This window comes from Pyxicephalus adspersus, chromosome 10, assembly GCF_032062135.1.
Source record: "Pyxicephalus adspersus chromosome 10, UCB_Pads_2.0, whole genome shotgun sequence".
Lineage (NCBI taxonomy): Eukaryota > Metazoa > Chordata > Amphibia > Anura > Pyxicephalidae > Pyxicephalus > Pyxicephalus adspersus.
In genome coordinates this window covers 48,033,448-48,041,147 of record NC_092867.1, presented here as the reverse complement: position 1 = coordinate 48,041,147, position 7,700 = coordinate 48,033,448, and positions in this window count along the sequence as shown.

Sequence of the window (7,700 nt, the reverse complement as noted above, 5' to 3'; positions counted from 1 at the left end):
GGCAGGGGCCAGGGTGGAGGAATGGGCACGGAGTAGATCAGAGGGAATTGGGTCAAGCGGACAGGTAGTAGATGGAGATGATGAGAGAAGAGAGGAGACTTGGTCCACAGTAACAGGGCTGAGGGAGGCCAGTGATGATTTACTGGTGGATGGGGTGGGTATGGTTGGAGTAGCTCAGTGAGCAGAGACATCATGTCCGATTTTGTCAATTTTATCTGTAAAGTAGGTGGCTATGACTTGGGCAGAGAAGGTTGTTGTGGGGGGAGCAGGTGTGGGGTTTAGGAGGGAGTCAATTGTTGAGAAAAGGTTGCGTGGCCTAAAAGCTTGAAAGGAAATGACAGTGAGAAATAATTGTGCTTGGTGACAGTGAGTTTAGTGTTAAAGCTTTGTAGCTTGGCTTTGTAGTCCATGAAGTCAGGCTGAGGCCAAATTTTCTCCACTTGCGCTCAGCTGCACAAACAGTCTTTTGTAGCTGTTTAGTGTGATTGTTGTGCCAGGGTCGGCGGTTGGCAGGGCTGGGGTAGAGGAAGGTGGCAGGGGCAACTTTATCCAGGCCAAGGAAAGAGAGTGATTTAAATAGGTGGCAGCTTCATCTAGGGAGGTGATTTTGGAGAGAGTGGGGTTTAGGCCAGCAAGGCAGTCTGAGAATAGGTTGTGGTCAAGGTTACGGATATCTCTCTACCATTGACTATCTCTCTACCATTGACAAGAGTTCGATAGGTTGAAGGTGATAAGGTTGTGATCAGAAAGGGGAAATGGTGAGATGTCAAGAAGTGTGAGGTTGCAATTTTTGAAAATTCTAGGTCTAAAGTGTGTCCAGCAATGTGTATGGGGTCATTGATGCCATTCTGTGTAAGTCCAATTGAGGAGGTAATGGAGAGCAGTTTGGCTGAGGAAGGATGGTTGGGCTCATCCACTGCAACAATAAAGTCACCGAGGGTGAGGGTGGGCAGGTCATGGGAAAGAATGTGTGGGAGCCAAGAGGCAAAGTGATCCAAAAATTGTGATACTAGGCCAGGGGGGCGGTAGACAACAGCAACAATGAGGGGTAAGAAACGGACATCAGAGTGGACTTCAAAAGAGGTGAAAATGAGAGAGGGTGGGGTGGGAAAGACTCTGAATGTACAGTTAGGTGAGCGAATGAGACCCACACCACCCCCTACTTAGTTGCCAGGTCTAGGGGTATGTGTGATGCCAGGTCTAGGGGTATGTGAGCAGCAGCAGAGTCAGAGGAGAAAAGCCAAGTTTCAGTGAGAGCCAGGAGAAGGTTGTGTATGGGGGTTAATTTATTGCCAACAGATCTGGCATTCTGTAGTGTCTTGCTGAGAGTGTATGGAAGAGAGAGGCTGTGGGGGGGAACCAGGGTTGGGTGGGATGTCACCAGAAAGTATGAGTAGAGAATAAAGCTGCAGGAGCAAAGAGAGAGAGAAATCAGGAGAGGGAAGGAGCGGAGAAATAATAAGTTATCAGACTAGGAAGGATGGGAAGTAGTGTCAGAAAAGAGTGCAGGGTGAATAATACATTTTAACAAATTACTGCAAACTGAAGTCCATGAGAGCCGGTCCTGTAATAATGGTTAAAGTGAGGCTTATAGGCTTGGTGAGCTCCAGGAGTAGGATATGATGATTCAGTCAAAGAGATGGTTTGATGAAAGAGCAGTTCAGAATGGCAGCAACAGAGGATGAGTTGGAGTCCAGGTGGGTGAATCAGTCCAGAGGCAGGAGATGGGAGTTGCAGAGTATAATTATATGTCCAAATCTGTTCCAATTCCTGCTTCAATTCCCTGGATAATTCCCATTGCACTTAGGGGAGGGATTGGCAGGGCAATAAATATCAATGTGCACTGAGCTGGAACTATGGGATAGTGAACAGCTAAATCTATGGGGAGAATAAAGTTAGTGCAATGAATTCATCTACAATCGGAGACGTACCATATACAATCAGATGAGGGTTGCAGGAGAAAACAATTGCATACACAGGGCTGAGATTTGGCAGAATGGGGGACGTACCATATACAATCAGATGAGGGTTGCAGGGGAAAACAATTGCATACACAGGGCTGAGATTTGGCACTTAGATTTGGGCACGTGACCAGGGTCCCAACGTGACCTTGCCTGTTGTTTAAATAGAGGTGAGTCTCCTACAGATTCTCCAACTACACTGCCTGAAGGGGAAGCAAGACTCCTTTCTCACTTTGCTTTAATCTGAACTAGCTAAAACTTCAGCTGCCATCACATCTGACCTTAGGCAAGACCAAATTGAGCAAAAAATGGATGAAATCACTGAGAGAGTTTCCCAGAATGCTAGCCAGATATCCGTGCTAGATACTCAAAATTGATGTTCTTGAAAATAGTGCCCGCAGGTACAACTTTCGCATTCGTGGGTTGCCTGAATCTGTCCAGGAAGTTACAGCTGCGGTCAAGCAATTTCTCAAAGCTTATATCAAAGTTACCTGATATACTGGACTCGCAGCTCAAAATTTACAGAGCCCATCGGGAGCTAATCGCCCCTAGACCTGACCATCCTCCTCGGGACATAATAGTTAAACCCCATTACTTTTCCACTAAAGAGGCTCTCATGAAGGTGTCAAGAGGCCAAGATTCCCCGATGATGACAGCCTTCCCCATACAAGTTTTTGCTGACCTTTCTCCGTTCACAATCCAAAGCAGAAGAGCTCAAAAACCGCTACTGCAAGCGCTTATGTTTTACAAAATGTATTATTGCTGGGCTTTCCCTCTTAAGCTTCTCTTCCAATTACAAGGTAAAACCTATTCTTTTTTCACCTTTGAGGAAGGAGGGAGAGTTCTGCGGATGTTGGATCTACTTCCTAATGGTGCCCTCCTCCTCCAGAGGCCCAGTCTGGTTTCCTGTATCCCCTGTGGAATAAAGCCAAAGCAAGTACCAAACATATGACTAAACCTACCTGACTGGAAGATTGCAGTTGTTTTATTGCTTCTGGTTTTTGGCTGATACAGGGAGTGGTTTCAACCATATCACCCTCTCAGAGGGTCCTTGGGCGGCTCCCCACACCTCAGATCTTGTTTGGTTCCGGTGTTGGGTGGTTGATTTGGTTCCCTTTTAATGCATTACCTGTATGCATAGAAGCATTTGTGTTTTTTTTTGTTGTCTGTGCTCTACTGTGTTGTCCCTTTCTCCCCCATTTGTTTTTTTCACACTTCCTGCCCAGCCCCCTTAGAGGACTCGATTATAGATTACCCTTTCGATTCACTGGCCTGTTTTGTGATTTCTGACCACTCTGGACGTGAATAGTGGGGGGTGGGCTAGTAGTACTTTCCCATAATGTTCAAGGGCTTATCTCCCCCGCCAAATGTGTGAAGACCTTTCATTATTACAAGTTACTTAAAGTAGACATTTTGGCCCTACCAGAGACCAATTTTTTTTGTACCTCTTTGTCCCATTACCTGCACAAGAGATTCCCATTTTTTACCATGCAAACCCAAATAAAAAGAAATGTGGGGTATGCTTTGTTTCTCGAGGAATTTAAACTTTTCCCCCCAAGAAGTAGTTAGTGACCCAGGGGGCAGATATCTTTTATTCTCGAGCTCCATTGAAGGTCACATGGTGACCGTAGCCTCATACTATGCCTCCAACGAGGGGCAACTTGAATTATTTTTCTCATTTTTTTCAATCATAGCCTCAAAGGCCCAAGGCTTTCCTTTGCTCTTGGGGGATTCTTATTTGGTGCTGGATCAGGTTCTGGACTAGTCCAGTATACCTAGATATCATTTCCCTTCTAAGAAAGGCAATACATTTTCCAAGCTCTTGCACCAGTATGATCTCATTGATATATGGAGGGTATTGAATCTATTGGCTCAGGATTACACCTTTTCTCAGTGGCTCATATATTATACTCCCGTATCGACCACATTTTTATACAATCGCGATTGGTTCCCCTGGTGTCCAGGGCTTGTGTTCTGTCCACTCTGTGGTCGGATCATGACCCCGTAGTTATGGATCTGAAGGGTCTAAGCGGCTCCAAATCAAGTTTCTGCTAGAGATTTAATGAAAGTCTCCTATCTGACCTACGGTCCCATTAGGAAATAGAGGAACTCATTGTGGACTTTTTCTTAACAAGTAACCCGGAGGGGACATCCCCGGCTAACAACTGTGAGGCCCATAAGGTGTACATTAGAGAGGAACTAATTAAGATTGGTGCGCAAAAGAAAAAGGCCAGAGACAAACTTATCCACGTTAAACTGAAGGACTACTATACTATACAACTTCAACATAAGACCAATCCCCTGTCCACAAATTGAGTCTCTACACACTGAAATCAACTTTCTGTTAACTATCAAGGCCGAAAAATCCTTGAGGTGGACTTCCCACACATTCAATACCTGGGGAGATAAAAAAAAGTTAGTAAAAAAGCTAAACTCCAAGCCCAAATGACATGCCCTTCCTAAGTTTAGACTTAAAGATGGTAGACCCCCCCAAAATCCAGAGACATTTTTATCAGCCTTTGAAGCCTTTTACAGCAATCTATATGGAGAAAACAGGACTCCCACATACAATGTTATTGGAGGAGTTTTTTAAAAAGCCTAAAATTCCCATCCCTAAGACCACCCACAAAAATATCCTTAAGAAGCCCTTCTCTTGTGAAGAAGCTCTCAAAGTATTAAAATTACTCAAAAAGGGCAGTGCTTCTGGTCCGGATAGATTCTCTTATGCATACTTCATATCCTTTGGTACCTTACTGATCCCACATCTTGTACAATATTACAACTACTTGCGAGAGGACCTCAAGAAGCCAATCGTGCCTACATCATTCCCAAGCCAGCCAAGGACTCCACTGATATTACTAACTATAGGCCCATTTCGCTAATCAATTGCGACCTGAAACTTATGACCAAGTTTTTATCGGTTAATTTTAATTAGCCCCATAGCAAACATCTCTCTAGGGGGTTTTCCCTCTTTTAATACCGCCATCAAAAGAGGTACAAGATAAAGCTGTCCTCTGTTCCCATTATTATTTGCCATAGCTATCGAACGGCTAGCTATGGCTATCGGGTCAAATCAGGATAAAAGGGGTCCAGATTGGTCACAAGGAACACAAATGCTCTTTTTTTGCAGATGATATCCTTATGTACATAACTTCTCCACATATCACAATCTCGAACCTGTTTAAACTACTGCATGTTTTTGGAGTTCTTTCTGGTCTCCAGGTTAATCGCTCAATCGTTCAATATTAATATGAATATTCTGGGGTCTCAATTATCACTTCTAAAGGAAAATTCCCCACAACTTGGGAATCCAGTTGACTCACAAATACTAGTCCTTATATCAGGCCAACTATGCTCCTCCTCCCAATAAGATTTATGCTGATCTTGATGGTCCAATTCCCCCCCATCTTGGTTGGGCCGTATAGCTTTAATCAAGATGAATATCCTGCCTAGGTTATTATATCTATTCCGTACCCTACCAATCCATGTCCTACTCTCCACTTTTAATTCCCTTCAATCCAAGATTATAAATTTTATCTGGGGGAAGCAAGAGGAGGAGGACTCAAAAAGACACCATGTGGGCTCATAGATCCCAGGGCGGATAAGGGGTCCCACTTCTCAAACACTATTACATAGCAGCTCAAATCTCACAACTTTCTCTTACTACGCTACAAAGGATGAGACCCCAATGGGTTAATTTAGAAGAGACTGCTTGCTTCCTAGGGGGAATTGCTTCCTGTATGTCGTCCCCTAAAGAAAAATCAAAAGCCGCCGCAGGTTGTCCCACCTTATCTCACTCCCTACTGATTTGGGAAAGGTATCACCATTTCCCTAAGCTAAGCTTCCCTAACTCCGCTATGGCTCAACCCCGAGTTCTACCCCAACAGAGATTCTAGAAAATTTCAATGATGGATTGATAAAGGTTTCCATCATATCAAGGATAATATTGATGTTCGAGACGTGTTTAGTTTCGAATATTTGGTTAGTAAAAAGGAACTTCCGAGACAGGAATATTTCCACTATTGACAAATTAAATCATTTGTCTGTTCAGGCCCCTCACCCCCTGTGCTCCACCCCGTTTGAAAGTACATGCAGATCTATTGCTGACACTGCTCCTCTGGCTACCCCAGCACACAAACTGAAATATATGAAGGCATGGCTAGACGATTTGGGGTTTGACTGGTCCCAAAAAATTTCGAAATTTTTAAAATTTTGCTTAGTTCTTCAATAGTAGAAGCAAACTATAGTTATTCTTAGATGATACCTGGTATTGGATAGACCTACTAAATGCTATCCCTTTGCCTCTCCCCCATGTGCTTCAGGGGTTGTGATGCCAGGGGGATCATGGCCCAAATGTGGTGGTCCTGTCCTATTGCCTATGATTTCTGAACAAAGGATTTTGGGATAATTTCCAGAGTCACAAATAGGGAGTTACATTGTTCTCCCACGTGTGCCCTTTTTAGCAGAAGTGATGGGGGGCCCCTAAACACTCTTTGAAACTGACAAAACATATTCTGTTGGCTGCCTGCATCACACTGGCAAAATTTTGGAAATCCAAGGTGATTCTGCTGGATCCACTTTTTGCAAAAATAAACTGGATTATGGTCAATGATAGGCTTTCGCACACACTCAACAACACTTTGGAAAAAATTTGATGCAATCTGGGATCCCTGGAAGGATTACAGATCTCACTAAAAAGGTAATTCTATACTATTCCATAATGTTTGTTATAGCTTGAGTCATCTACCCCCATTTTCCCCCTCCCCTTTCTCTTCCCCATTTCAGTCCTCATCCGTTTTGCCTTTGGGCATACAGGTTTGATTATGAAAGTTGCTTGCAAATGTCGCTGCTTATTTTTATTGTCAATGAGGCAAGTTTGTTTACTTGTCATTACAGTCACAACTGTTACTATTGTTTTATTGTTGATATTGTCTTGTTCTTTTAAAAAAAAAAATTATTAAAAACATTAAAAAACAAATATCAGCGGAGGACTGTTTGAGGGTCCTATATCTTAGATATGTCTATACATTGTTTACTAGGGTTTATCCCAATGCCCATCATCATTAAGTACTGAGGATAGGTTGAAACATACATAAATCCATCAAGTTCAACCACTAGGGAAATAAACATCCCTAATATAAAACCCTGTAAGACATAGTTGGTCCAGAGGAAGGCAAAACAAAACCCTGGTACAACTTGCTTCAACAAGGGGGAACAAAATTCCTTCTTCATTCCAAGAGTCAATCGGATGTTGCCTGGATCAACAGTCACTGTTAATTTTACTTTAAAGCCTTAATACTCATTTATATTCTGTGCTTCTAGAAACACATCCAGCTTTTTCTTAAAGCAATCTATAGTAGTTGCTGAAACTACTTCCTTAGGGAGACGATTCCACATTTTCACAGACCTTACAGTGAAGAATCTCTTCCTTATCCGGAGCTGAAACTTCTTTTCCTCCAGACGCAAGGAATGCCCTCTTGTCCTTTGTAATGATCTCAAAGTAAATATTGGGGAAGAGAGTTCTCTTTATGGACCGTTTATATATTTATACAGGGTGATCATATCCCCCTTAAACATCTCTTCTCAGAGGAGAATAGATTCAGTTCAGCTAATCTCCAATCATAGGGGAGCCTATTCCACATTTTCACAGACCTTACAGTGAAAATCTCTTTTATCTGGAGCTTGAACTTCTAAATGTCCTCCAGACGCAAAGACTGCTCTCTTGTTCTTTGTAATGAT